This window comes from Triturus cristatus, chromosome 4_1, assembly GCF_964204655.1.
Source record: "Triturus cristatus chromosome 4_1, aTriCri1.1, whole genome shotgun sequence".
Classification (NCBI taxonomy): Eukaryota; Metazoa; Chordata; class Amphibia; order Caudata; family Salamandridae; genus Triturus; species Triturus cristatus.
Window position 1 is genome coordinate 54,868,737 of NC_140585.1, and position 15,626 is coordinate 54,884,362.

Below are 15,626 nucleotides of genomic sequence, written 5' to 3' on the forward strand. Positions count from 1 at the left end.
AGTTGGAGTTCCATGGGTTAGCAGGGCCACCCGTGAGAATTAACTCCGTTTTGCCAGGGTTAAGTTTCAGCTGGTTTCCATTCATCCATTCGCTGATAAATGTCATAGTCAGTCGTTTTTACCCAATAAATACCGGATTTATTTTGGAAAACAAAAATATGCGTGTATCGTGGCACTCCTCTTGTTAATAATCCATAAAAATGCTACAGAATGCTGAGTACTTGAAAGCATTCTGCCATACGAGGGATTTAAATATGCATTTGTCACATACAAAATTGACTGACATTTTTATTTGAAGGTTCTTATACAGCGCTTCTTTATCTAATAATGCCTGATGGGTTTTCTCCGAGAGCCCCTTCTCCTTCGGAAGAAGTTTTTCATTGACAGACCCAATGTGATCTCCAATGGAAAGATGACAGTCTCTCCAACTCTAAATCAGGCTGGTGGAAGGACCGGTGGTTTGGCTGGTATAACGCTGTGTTGCATTTTTGATAGAGTGCTCTGTCTGCCACACCCTGAATCCCGCCCGTCTTTCTTTAGTGATTTGAAGACTGTCCCCCTCATTTATAGTTTGACAATTGGTCCACGGTCAGCTAGAGAAGCAGGCGTAACAACTTCCACTACCCCTTTGGACTGCCATCCACCATATTTAGCGATCTCCACCAACTTGGCTATCCTTGTGTCTTCAGAGGAGCTCCTCTAAAAGCACCTAAAGTTTGCTGAGTGGCTGCCATGTTTCACACGGGGTGCCCAGCAGACTTTTTTTGTTTTACTCCTAAAGTGAGAGTTTGCTTTTTGTAAAACAAAAAAATAATGTACTTGCTACACTGAGAGCTTTCCACAAGGGAGTCTGGGTCATTTTTTCTAGTTTTTTTTCTGTTTGAGACTGCCAGTCTTTTCATAGTGTTCCTGGAGAGAAACATGTAGGTCAGAATGCCTACCATAAGTAGGGCGGACGGTCTGGTGTACTTACACCAACCGCCCCAGTTATGTTGGTCATTGTTGTGACGGTTCCTGAGGTTCTGACCTCACTTCAAGTAGAAGGGAACATTGATGGCTTCTTCTCACCAACCTCCAATATGCTCCTATTTATTTTTATATTCCGTTAAAATACAATTTGCGAATGGATTATAAATGAGAACCACAGCCATGCTTTCTCCTCTTATTCATGCATTAGGGATCATGAGGGTGTCTCTATGATTCCTGGCCTCTTATTCGCCTGCTTCGCAGTCCTTCTGGGATAACCTCTTCCAACAATTTATTCTTCGAGAATTCCTGTTGTTTCATGAAAGAGCCTTATTTGTGTAGTTTTCCTAATTTGTAAAAATTGTTATATGTGAAGATTCTCCTTAGAGACCTTGTTTGGAAGCTTGCAGCATTGTGTCAACTGTTGTGTAAAACCAGTGTGACATTCTCCAAGGCTGCTTTGTTGCATCAAATGTTGTGTAAAATCAGTGCGCCACCCTCCGAGGCTGTGCTGTTGAATCGGACGATGTCTAAAAGTAGTGTGGAGCTCTCTTAGGCTGCATAGGGCTTGTGCAAAACCATTGTGTCTCCAAACACTTGCTGCTGACTGCGGTGTCTTAGTGTCCACGTTCTACCTGGGATCCCATGTGTTTGCTGCCGACTGCAGCATCACCTGGGATCCTATTGTTTGCTGCCGACTGCGGTGTGAAAATTTCCACCTTCTATCTGGAATCCTATCTGTTTGCTGCTGACGGCAACTTCATCTGGGATCCTATCTTTTTGCTGCCCACTGTGGCGTCATATTGTCTGCCTTTGACCTGGGATCCTATCTGTTTGCTTCCCACTGCGGTGTCATTGTGTCCATCATCTACCTGGTAACCTATCTGTTTGCTGACGACTGCGGGGTCTCCTGGGATCCTATCTGTTTGATGCCGACTGTGACATCATAATGTCCATTTTCGGAATCCTATCTGTTTGCTGCTGACGGCAACTTCATCTGGGATCCTATCTGTTTGCTGCCCACTGCGGCGTCATAGTGTCTGCCTTTGACCTGGGATCCTATCTGTTTGCTGCCCATTGCGGCGTCACTGTGTCCACCTTCTACCTGGGATATTATCTGTTTGCTGCCGACCACAGTGTCATAGTGTCCACCTTCTACCTGGGATCCTATCTGTTTGCTGCCGACTGCGGCATCATAGTGTATAACTTCTACCTGGGATCCTATCCGTTTGCTGCTGACTGCAGCATCATAGTGCCCACCTTCTACCTGGGATCTTATCTGTTTGTCGCCACCATTATAAGACGCTGGTGCTGCCGATTAAAAGGGCATGAGAACTGTAGTGATGCCTTCATACAACCAAAGATATTTCACAAACATCTCGTGTGTCTGCGCCCAGCTGTCGCCAGGAGCCCGGACCCCTGCTCTTTTCATGCCTGACTTGGGACACAGGCAGATATACTCTTATATGGGCCAGAAACTCCTAGATATCAAACGATCAAGCACATCTAAATGTATTAACCACCCACATGACACTTTCGTGCATTCCATGACATGGAAGGGCCTTCCGCGTGCAGGTTTTGCAAATTCCAAGGCATGAAGCTGAAGCAGAAGCATGCAACCCGCTGCTATCTGGTCCTGAAAAGACAAAGCGTAATTATAGATTAGATAATCTCCCCCAGACTTTTCCTCAGACTCCTCCAGACTGTCCTACCGACAAATTTGGTCAGGGCTGGAACTGCTTTTTTGGCAATGTTAGATCTCTGCCCAAGCATGCCATTGAAATCTGGGACCTACTATTTTCTGAGAATCCCGACATTGCATTTCTGACTGAAACCTGGCTCAAACCTAACTCCACAACCGCTATTGCGGTGACAGTTCTGATGGCTACCATATTCAAAGGCATGATAGACAGTCTAAGGTGGGTGGAGGGATAGCCATTATCTATAAAGACATTATTAAAGTATCGCCACTTGAGCAATGATGCAATGATAAAATAGATATGGCGGTTTTTAGAATTTATTTTTTTACCTCATTACAGCTGGAAAGGTGCCCTTGTATTTCAGCCCCCCAGGTCCCCTTTTAGATTTCTCGCTTCAACTGATGGAATTAATTGCTCCATATATTATCTCCATTAAACATTTTCTTTTACTAGGGGACTTCAATGTACATAGTGAAAACACTTCTAATCAGGACGCCTCTATGTTTCTCTCCGACTTGGCCATTTTAGGACTAGGAAAGATCAACGAGGGTCCTACACATCTAGCGGGACACACGTTAGATCTTATCCTGAACAACTCTCCAAACATCTTTTGTGGACAGATCACTCTATAATTAACTTCCAAATTAGGGGGCCCAGGGTCAACTCTGCCCCTTCCATGGACCCCTACAGTCTCCATAAAATAACACCTGACCGTTTTATGAACACATTCCTGGCAACTATTAACCTGGAATCAGGGAATATTGAAGAATGTTTGGCCAGCTACAACTCCATAGTAAAAACAACCATAGACCATCCGGCCCCATTGAAACATTACCATAAATCAGCCAGACACCAACATGCAGCGTGGTTCTCTCTAGATTTACGGAAGGAAAAATGTTTTTGTAAAAACTTGGAAAGACGTTGGCGTCACACCCATGATGTAATTGATAAAGAAAGGTATAAGGCCTCTCTGGCTCGATATAATAAGAACTTAAAAATTGCATGCAGAGCCCACATTGCGTTTCACATGAACCAGGCAGGGAACGCCCCTCAAGAATGATACCAAATCCTTAAATCCTTAACCAACCCGAAGGCAAGCAACAATGAAGCTGCTCCATCTCAAGAACTCTGCGATATAATAGCTAATCATTTTGTACAGAAAATCGAGCTCATTTATGATGAAATCACTGAAGACAGGAACCCTCTGAATGGCAATGCACTCCACCCTCTTCCATCCTTGACCAAGGTGCATTCACTGGAAAGCTTTCCCCCTCTCACAGTTGATACAGTTGAGACATTGCTGTACACAGTTAAATCAGGTTCCCCTTTGGATATTATTCCAGCCAATATTTCCCGTTACTCTTTAAACCGTTGTCCCCATCTATCTGCTCAATCCTTGATCTTTCACTTGGAGAGGGCCAATTACCACTTGAATGGAAGGCTGCACAAATAATTCCCATCCGAAAAAAAGCTAATGTCCCAATGGAGGATCCGTCCAACTATCATCCGATTTCTCTTCTACCCCTTCTGAGTAAGTTATTGGAAAAGCATATCCATAAACATCTCTCTTTCTATGTCGAATCTACTGGATGCCTTGACTCCTCCTAGTCTGGGTTTAAGCCAATGCACAGTATTGAGTCAACACCGATTGCCGTCACCGACAATATAAGACACTCCCATGACAATGGGCAAGCAGTACTACTAGTGCTGCTGGATTTGTCGGCGGTTTTCGACACGGTTTCTCATCACATCCTACTCGGACTGAAAGAAATTGGAATCCAAGGACAAGCCCTTCAGTGGATTTCGTGCTTTCTCACTCATCGGACTCAGACCATCAATCTTGGCCCTTTCCGATCACAGACCACGGAATTGACCAAAGAGGTTCCTCAGGGATCCTGCTATAGTCTCACTCTGGTCAACATTTATGTTGCTCTACTGGCTGGACTACTTAGAAAGGTGGGCTTCACACCAATCTCGTATGCTGATGACACCCAGCTTTTACTGTCATTTGACTAAAATTCCCACAATACTCAGACTGCTTTCTCGGAAGGCATGATTGCCATCGCTAATGATTGAGAGTGGAGAGGTGCACCACTAAATTGTTTTTTCAAAAGATGTAAGCGTACAAAGTTTCTTAGTATTTGAATTCCTTTATTTCAACAATGTCATAACATAGGCTACAGCCAATGCGTTGCCATCGCTACTTGGATGAGGAATCATTTCCTGCAGCTAAATGCTGGGAAAACTGAGATCATGCTATTCGGAGAAGCGCCTCTGCTCTGGTATCCAGAACGGTGGCCTCCGGGAATTAAGCGATACCCCGGTCCCTAAGATTGTGGTCGACAACCTAGGCATACATCTGGACCAGAAACTCACAATGAAAGAGCAAGTTACAATCACCGTGGACTCATGCTTTCATATAGTAAGCCTACTACACAGGGTATTTCCATTTCTCCCCCTGACCGTACGAAAAACACTTATCCAGGCTCTGATGATAAGATGCCTGGACTACTGTAATGCTCGCCTGATTTTAGCAAGTGAGTCCTCCTAAGTAGACTTCAGGTAGTCCAAAACACCGCACTCGCCTGGTCTCAAACTCCCTTGCCAGAACAGCTTCTCTCTCTCAATTACAATGTTTGCACTGGCTTCCAATACGCAAGCGGGTCAGATTTAAGATATGCTGCATTGTGCACAAAGCACTAAACAGTAAAGGTCCTGGCTATCTAGCAGAAAAACGTATCCAATATCAGCCACTTAGATCTCTACGCTCATGAGCCAAATCCTTGCTCCTTGTCCAGCGTTTCAAAAAATCCCACTTAGATGGAAAATCATTTTTCCACCTAGCCCTCCATTATTGGAATCCGCTCCCTATTCATCTCCGGAAATGCCCAGAATACCTTCTATTTAGAAAGCTCATTAAATCCGAGCTCTTCTAAAATACCTGCTTCTCATCCGTTATGACTGCAGCACTTCCGTAGCGTGGAGATACCCCTTTGGGGGTGATTCGGGCACTTTATAAGCCAATAAATATAACAAATAAAATAAATGTGAGAACACGGAGGGCTGAGTATATTGGTTTTGCTTGCTGCTCGCAGTATTGTAACAAAACTTGAGGGGCCCCCCCTGCAAGGTACACGGAGGGCCCCCTCAGGACTCAACCAGGAGCTCTCATGCCAGGGTACTGTGCTGGGGGACCCCCTGAGCTTGGGACCGCCCACACCGCAGGGGCTGGGGGGCGTTTGTAACCCCTTCTGCTTCTTCTTGTAACATCCAATACCAGGGCGCTGCTTGAAGATATAGTAAATTACCTTATTTGCTACTTAATGTCTGTCTTTGACAATTATAAGGTACATGCAGAAAAAGATTACATGCAAAATTACACTCTATGATCTCTTCAAAATGTGTGCTCTGAAGTTACTTTGTGATGTTGCAAATATTCCAAACACCGTCCCCCTCATACTCTTCATATTTTAGAAAAACAACCCAGTGTACTAGTGCTCATTGTTTTAGCATATGCATTTCAACACAGCAGAGGACATTTCACTTTCTCACAAAATCAATTTGTTGTGTTACATAGTGACCGAGCACATTTAATTGCCGCTGATTAGAAGCTTATAACCATTGCTCGCTAGTAGTACTCAGTTGACTTACCTAGGTTAAAATGAACAATGTTTGGATTTTGGAACATGTTGTGAATGAATCACGTTGTAACAAGGTGTATTACATCATGATTATTCGAATGTAAAACATGTGTATGGGATACAGTGTAGCATAAAATCCTGCCTGTATCGCATCGAAGCTAGGAGCAAATTCAGTTGAAACCCTTAGGTGTTGGTATTAAAATGTTACAGATCACAATGAGCAGTCACACCCAATTAAATGCTGTGACTCTGTCACTATTGTGGTAAATATCTTAAGCTACCTAGCGTCTTCATTCAAGTCTTACAGAAAGGTGAACACACGTAGGTGGACCATCCTCTACATCACACTTTATTGATAGGAAACCTGTGGCGAAGTATCCAGTAATTTTGACTATTAAAAAATAAATAGGGAAAAGTAGACATCGCTTACCAAAATATCAGATGTTATAATGTGGTAACGTAGTCTTTATTGTGTTAAATGCCTGGCCGGAGAATCCCGAACTCTCTCTTATAGGTCTATTGAGTCTAATCGACTATGATTTTGCGTTTCAGACAGCAATACTGTGGATGTTACAGCGAGGCAGTGTTCTCAATTTCCAGCTGTACAAAACATTTTTAACACCAGTGGATTATCCTGCCTTTCCGGAGTGACCAAATCTCTGTGTACCTAGATGTCTTAAAAACTAGGAAGTTTTAACATCGGTCTGAGTGCTTGATTCTCAAATCCATCTTTAAATTAGGACACTTCATTGTCCTGTATCCTCTGCTACTCTTTGCAGATGGGTTACGTGGTCCATGAAACAATCTGGAATTGATAGAACCTGTTTCATGGGGTCATTCCTCTAGGAGTTCCATGGCTTCCCAAACGTTTGCAATAACAGAACATTCTGAGAGCAACTAATCAGTTTCGGCTTCCACTTTCAAAACTTTCCATCGCCAGCCAATTGTGCATGCATCTTCTGTTATTAAGCAGCTTTAAAATAGCACGTTGGTAGTCTCCAGTCTTGCAAGAAAATCCAGATTTTTCCCAGTTTTAAAAATGTCAATTCATCCAAACAATAACTTTGCTACCACACAATGTGACACTCGTCTGCTACCAGCTCAATGATATCTGCCTTTTAAGGTCTGACAGTGAATGAGAAAAAAGAATATGCAATCTGGTTTGATATATTTGGTAATCTGGTTTGACATATTTTTATCATGCTGGTTCATCCCATTTATGTCTCAGGTTAATGGAAAGCCCGCCAATGTAGACTAAATGTCAGTGGTTAACACTGTATATACCTCATGAATTGACCACTGAATTAGAGAGGTCTTCGCCCCAGTTTATCGCAAGAGCTCTTGCCAGATGGCTGCAGCATCCGTTCATATCCCGAGAGTCAATCTAGAGAGGAGCAGAGCTAAGCCCAGCTGATGTGTGTTTTCTTTCCAAGGGAACACTCTTTCTCAACTTAAGTCCGGTAGTCACAGCTTCTCCAATGTGAACAGGTATGCAGCGTGCCGTGTACTAAGAAACTCTAGAGGCAAGTTAGATACTCCAAACTCTTGTAGTGTAGCACGTAGAAGTAGTCTTCCAGTTGCTAATCTCCTAGGAACATTCCATTCTTGTTACAAATGTTCATATTATTTTTGCTGCTAGTAACATACATGAGTGCTATTCTAATTACATTCTGTGTGGTTATTACTCATGTACTAAGCAACAGGACTAGGGAGTTGAAATAAACACTTTCAAACGTATATCGTGTATTTTCTCACTACAGTGCTATTCTAAAGAAATAAATTAGGTTTGAATTACCACTACGTTCCTGACCCCTTCACAGAACTGTTAGTAACCCAAAAGGCATGGACACCACACCGGCACGTATGCCCTGTGGGGTTGTGTGGGGGTACAATAACTGAACTCTGTTTAAGCGATGGAGCACTGAACTTACTCTCTTTTTGGTTATTTGACAAGTTTCGTGGAGGACGAGTCCCTACCTCTACTACCTCTACTCTCCCCCCTTGTGATTTGACATTAACCTATTTATACAGGAGGGCAGTTGGAACCTAGGACCTCCTAGCTATCTCACTAAGGTAAAATTGGTAACACGCAGGAAAATACATTGATTCCTCCATTTGGTTCATTTACACCGTTTGTTGATTGGGAATAAATCCCAGATCCATAGCTCTAAAGTTGGTTCAATTATTGGTACCACTAAACAGCACATTACACCTATAACTCTTGAAGACTCACATTCAATTCACACTTAAATCACATTTTTAGCTCACAACATATAATTACACTTTTGGAAATTTCCATATAATGTTCATTACATTTCTTTTCCTGCCCTTCTTTAAGAACTCTCAGTCCCTCCCCTACAAACGTATTTCTTTCACATTTTGATCAATATCTATTAACTACTTTACTCCACCCTTCATGTTTTTCTCTCTGTGTCTCTCTTATTTCTCTTTTCTGGCCTCTTCTAGCATTTTCTGCTTGTTCATCTTGTTCTCCCATTACTGCTGAAGTGACAAGCAGAGCAGAATGGAATCCTTCACATAGACTCCTATATCATAGTACAATCCTCATCCACACACAGTTGACGAGAGAGTATAGTAACCCTTTGCAGCATTATCATACAAGTAGCCTTGGTTGCTTTTGTCACTCACACATTTGGAGGTTGTGCTGAAGTCTCACTCAAACCTGCCTAATTCTACCAAACTATGGGGAAGAACTTCACACGTGACTTTGCTCAGACGTCTGCAGTGTGCCGAGAAGTACCTGACTATTCTGCACAGAGCAGTCCCTCTTACATCCAGTGATCCTAAAGATTTCTGTACAGAGAGGAAAGGCCAATAAGAGTGACTGACAGTCGCCAACATCTGCTAAGACAGACACCCTTTAAAAAGACACACTGTCGACGTGTCTCATACACACACACAAACACACACAGCCTGCAAAGGCAACACTACCTTGTTCACATGAACACACATAAAACCTGCAGACTCAAAACTTTCACCAAGGGTTTGTGATCAATGCATATGCAAAAATGTAAACCCCATAAATAGGTCCTAAAATGCTCGGCAGAGCAGGCAGCTGCTAGGGCCTCGAACTCTATAACTTAATAGTTGCTTTCATGTTCCCTCAATGGGCATGAGGTAGAAGCCACAGGTTTTTTTGTGTACCCGTCCGCACCTGGGATAATACTGCCCCCAAACCATGCGCACTGGCATCCACCATTAGAAATCTTTTAAGGCGAGTGTCAAAAGGTGCAAGAATTCCCGCCTCACAAATGTCTCACCTTACACGATCAAAAGCACTTTGCTGAGCACTGCCCTAAACCAATGAACACCCCTTCCGCAATAACATTCTAGATTCTTCAGTCTTTGCTTGCAAAATTAGGAAAATAAATTGTATAGTATTCGACCAAGCCCATAAATGAACGTAACTGGTCTTTATCATGTCGAATGGGTGCAGACTTAATAGCTTTCAAAAAGTAAATTTTAGGTGGAATGCCCTGCCCCGAAATCGTACGGCCAAGATTTTAAATTTCCTCTACAAGGAACTTGCAGTTCTCCTTCCTTAGGGTGAGACCACCCTCCCTTAGCCTACCTAACATGGACCTTAAGATGTTGTTGTGTTCCTGAATGGATGCTCCAAAAACCAGAATATTATCTTGGATAAAGTTTAGGTTTTCCAGATCTCTGAAAACCTCCACCATAATCCTTTGAAGCATAAGACACACAATTGATGGATGGAATGCAGAACTAATCAGAACATTCACCCCCAGTCAAGAGATCTGGGTTAAATTCATCATTCCTTTGCTCACCATGCCACCCCAGTTTAGATCTGGCCATATGCAAATTAGTCTTGACCCTGTGCCTCATGGTAAGAGTCTAGCCCGAACCGCCAAGCCAGGTACTCCCTGGACCGGAAACAAGCATCCTGGGACCGGTTTCGGGGTTTCACCCCTCATCAGCCAGGCTAGCTTGAATCCAGTGGCACAGTGAGCCTGGGACCCACGTCTGGGCATACCCTGCGCAATTAGGGTGAGACAGCAAAAGACACACTACTCAGTCGCTGCAGGTAGGAGCGGTGGGGCCAGCTGGGAGGATTTCGAGAGATGACCACAAGGGAATATTAAATGAATAATTAATTTTCCCTCTTGGTTGTCTCGCAAAATCCCCCCCCCCACACCCCCCCAAGCCAGTCCAACTGCCTCACCGCTCTTGCATGCACCGGCCGCGACTGACACAATTGATCGACGGAATGGCAAACAAATCAGAACGTTCATCCCCAGTCAAGAGATCTGGGTTAAATCCATCATTCTTTTGCTCACCATGCCACCCCTGTTTAGATCTGGCCATATGCAAATCAGTCTTGTCCCTGTGCCTCATGGGAACAGTCCAGCCTGAACTGCCAAGTTAGGTCCTCCCTGAACTGGAAACAAGCATCATGCGACCAGTTTCGGGGTTTCACCCCCTCATCAGCCAGGCTAAATTGAATCCAGTGGTACAGTGAGCCCGGGGCCCACTTCTGGGGGCATACCGGGTGCACTTAGGGCGAAAAAAAACAAAAAACCAAGCAAAAACCCTTGTGCTAGGGTTAAAAACAGCAAGGAGGAAAAGAGGTATGACAGGAACCATTAGATCAAGTCGTCCTCAACTTAAATCGACATGTTTCAGCCTATGACCTTGAAAGTGTCATGGCTTTCTTCAGGATAGTGAGTGAGCTACTGCTGTAATAGTGAAAAGAAATAACAACAATGGTAAGTGTTTCAGTAAACTGTATTTGATACTAGAACAGTGATCAAGGGGTAGCAAGATGGTGGATTCACTGGTGGTACCTGTAGGGGAACAAAAAACAACATACTGAGAAATGTATGAGTAAGTATACAACTCATAGTGAGCCAGCCACTATGAGTTGTATACTTACTCATACATTGCCTGGTATGTTCTCCTTGCTGTTTTTAACCCTAGTATAAGGCAGCCAGAATAAAAGTATGCGGTAAACCTTGTGGCTAGCTTTAATTCACCCTCATTAGCACTGTACCACTCACAACACTCTGCCAGCTCACATCGGGTCTGAATGAGAACCCCTCTGAAAACAAAACATCCCTGAGCTCTTCCCTCGCAACGAGAGGGTTGTAGCCCGCACCATGACTAGGCTTCATTGTGCGAAGAGGATTCCCTATGATGAAGCATGCCAACTCTGCTGGGTGAGGGAAACTGTCCTTTAAAGGGACGCCTTCTACTTAGCCAGCCTCTCTTACCTTTTTCGATCAATAACAATATGCAGGTCAAACTGATATCCTGACCCCAATGTCTTTGGCCCATCTTCAGCCACATAAGCTTTTCCCACGACCTGTTGTGATTTGAACTCAATGGGAGACAAAAAATATCCCAACACTTCTCTCTTTTCTCCCTGTAACCTCTAGGATTAATATCTTTGGGCAGAAGAGTAACATACGGCCTCTCCTTTCTCCACATCTTCTTAGGTACGAACTTCAATAAAGAGCTGGAGTCGATCCATCAGTTCCACCCATCTGTCCAGAATCTGGAATGATGCCTTTGCAGGGGCGGCTCCTCCACTAGGACGGAGGAGCGTCGCCCAACTGCTTTCTCGCAGTGCAAGAAAGCCAAATCATAAAATGATAATAACTTTTGGTTAGTACCATTTTATATTTCTTTCCACACTGCGGGCGGGCTGGTGGGCAGAGATGGGCAGGGCAGGAGGGGTTTGTCCAATCCTGGGTACGCACGACTGGTTTGGGCGTACTCTGGGTTGCAGCCTACATGGAGGATATGCAATCCCCTACAGCCCCTGGCTGGACAGCGTCCCGGCCAATCACAACGCTCCACTGGAGCATTGTGATTGTCTTAGGGGAGGGGAGGGAGGCTGCCTGCTTCCTGTTCTGGCCAGAGACAGGAAAGCAGGAGCAGACCGAGCAGTGAAGACGCAAGTCCCGGGCCATCAGAAAGATAGGTTTTATTTTTCTTAAATAATTGAACCCCCCTCCCAACGCGAACCCCTTCCCTCGTGACCCTCTACTCCCAGAGTGTTATGTTCTGTATTGTATATGTTCACCCTGGTACTGTGATGCTGTTTCCCCGCAACATGGATGATTCCACTTCCTGAATCTGGTGTGTGTGGATGCTGAGAATCTCTGAAGCAGACAGTTGCCAGAGATCAGGGAGGTGCCAGGGGTCATTGTAACCTGCTGAATAACGCTCTAATTAATGTTATCTTCTGAGTCCTGTCTTACAAAGCTGGCAACGAGGATGGGATTCTATTGAAGAGGACACAGCGCAGAGGAAGAAGATACGTATTGTGACAATGTCTTTACTTGAAAGCTCCATCTCGATGTTATGGGGTTTTCAGTCTAAAAGGGAGAACAACACAAGGTACACAACCCTTGAATGCACACCTCAGGTTACCAACAGCACAGGGTACCTGACCCCTCAACGCACACCTCAGGTTAAACAACATCACAGAGTACACGTCCCTTCAATGCACACCTCAGGTTAAACAACAACACAAAGTCAGAACCTATAAATAAATATGGCCAGAATAAGCAATCAGGTACATAGGTGAAATCACAGCCAAGCCAACACATGCAGACTATCACCATGACGAGAATGTTTTCAAATATAAGTAGGAATAGATCAAGAATGGAAAAAACAAGCAAGCAGCAAAACTAGCACACCACATGCTTAAATGCACGTTTAACATTTGTATTGGCAAAATAGAAAAGGTTAAATATTGCACTGCTGACCATCAAATTATTGCTATGCACAAATGCAGAAAGAAATAATTTGTGCAAATAACAAGGCATGCTAAGAAGATTGGTGAGAAATGATAAGACATTGTAAGAAAATTAGTGAGAAATGGTAAGACATGCTAAGAAAATTGGTGAGAAATGATAAGGAATGCTAAGAAAAATTGGAGAGAAATGACACTGGTACACACACCTAGTACCCAAGTATCCACCTGCTGGGAAGGAGAAGGTTATCAAACTACATAATAAGTGCACAATCCTGGAGTACAAATGAAAATATTCCAAAATCTCACAATGGAGCTGGGATTCTTGCTGTCCACTGCACCGCACATGTTTGCGTTTTAAAATCAGCTGTGTCGGAACACCAAGATAAAAATAATAAATTGAGTGCAAAGAAGACATAAATAAATGGCACTTCTTGGACATGACAGCATAAATCCTCCCAATCTGGCAAAATGGCCCCGAAACGTCGCTCTATGTTGTTTTCTAGAGGAGATGGCAGTAGTATTAATCAAACCGACAGCCCATTGTGACGTCAACCTCAGTGTGCAGGCATCGCACACTTGTCAGCAATTCAATACAGAGGCGTACACGTTTGAAATTCACCAGGGAACACGTAACAGCATCATAGCAGCATCGCACCAACAATGCTCAGGAACGTTCCAGCCCCTATGCAGCCTCAAGACTCCAGGTAAGCAGCTCAAACCAGAGTACAATCCGGTGAGTGAACAATTCAAATGTAAATGTAGAGTGCAGTTCCCAGCCGTCATGGCCTTTTCAATGTGCTTACAAAGGTTGTGCTGGCCCCAGGACCGTTTCTACTACTAGGCAAGACTAGGCGGCCGCCTGGGGCAGCAAAATGGCTAGGGCGGCAAAAGCGGAGAATGGTAGAAACGGCTCTGCATGCACGCTGCTGACTACCACTACCTAATGCGTCAGAAGGTGAAGTGTGCTTTAGCACGCTCAATTGATAACCTCGAAAAAAGTCATCTCACAAACACGCACATTTCACATCTAAACAAAATGTATTTCGGTAATCCAACCTCAAAGTGGATACGTATTCAAATATGCCGGCTTTTGAACAAAAATAACCCCTCCTCTATCTAAATAAAAAAGAAGAACCTGTTGCATCACCAGAACCCTCAAAACTATGGAAAACTATGAATTTCCATCCAGTCTTAAGGGCTTAGGGTGCGTATGCGCACCACGACTGACTCACCAGTGTGGTTGATTCCACGCCTAACCTAGAGAAGCGTCCTTTCACTGCTCTAAAAGGACTAACGCTCTGTAAGACGGAACACAAATAAGGAGTTGAGAGACCAGCCACCAGGTGCGGTCAATGTGTGGATAGATTTCGGGGAAGTGTCTTGTCTGTAATTTTTCCATGAAGAAGTGGGTGAGCTGCAGCGAACAGCTCTAGTTTTCACCGTTCATATCCCCAGGGACAGGCTATAGTGCTGTCATTCCTCGTTATGCGTTTATGCCTGGCCTGTAGATTTTTCTGCATAACGGCTTCCTACATCGTGCCCTGCGTGCTCTGCATGATTTTTCTGTCCCGCAGATCAGTGCTGCACTTTGTTGATCTCTACCAGACTGCTCGTCCCGGTCCTGCAACAATTCACTGCAGAGTTTAATGAGGAGACAGGACCCGGGAAAGGAGGTGATAAGACTGGGGAGTTCAGAGAGGAGAGGTGCAGAGGAGGACAAAAGGAAGAGAGAGGCGCACAGGAACAACTGCAAACTGAGGCGTGAGAAGAGCTGAGGAAAACGTGCAGAAGGAGACGCGAGGGGAGAAGAGAAAGACCCGCGGGAGGAGAGGTGCACGGGGTGACATGTGAGAGTCAGAGGGAGCCATGCACGAGGGGCAGTGACTGGTGCAGAGAGCCCTGCAGAGGAGAGAGGGGATCCAGAAGGAGGCCTCCTGGTAGAGAGGCGCCGAACACCGAGGTTGTGGGGATACGAAGGGAGCGCAGGAGAAGAAGTGAAAGGTAGAATGAGGAAGCAGGGAGCGCTCCAGGGTAAGTGGGAGGCACCATGGGAGAAGCGAGAGCTGCCAGGTGAAGATGGGAGTGCCGGCATCGGCATGTGGGATGAGAAGGGCACGAGAACAGAGAGTTTAATGATCCATGCAAGAGGGAAGGTGCACCGGTGACGCGAGAGCAAGGACACTACTGAGGACTGTCACTGAGCGAGAGGTGCTGAGGGGTGCTACACACATTACTGAGCGAGCAGTTCTGAGGACAGCTGCTTAAAGAGGACTGACCCTGAACAAGAAGTACTGAAGACTACTATTAACGAGGGGAGGGGGAAGGAGGTCCAAGGACTAGTATTTGTGAAGGTCATTGAGGACTGGCACTGAGTATAACTGAGACTGGCATTGAGCGAGGAGCACTGAGGACTGGCACAATGGGGAGGGGTATTAAGGACTGGCACTGAGAATTGGTACTCAGGGAGGGTCTCTCAGGACTGATCCGGCCCAATTGAGCATTGAAGACTGTGTTGAGTGAGGGGTACAGAGGGCAGGTACTGACCAAGAGACCCTGAAGACTGTGGTCAGTGTG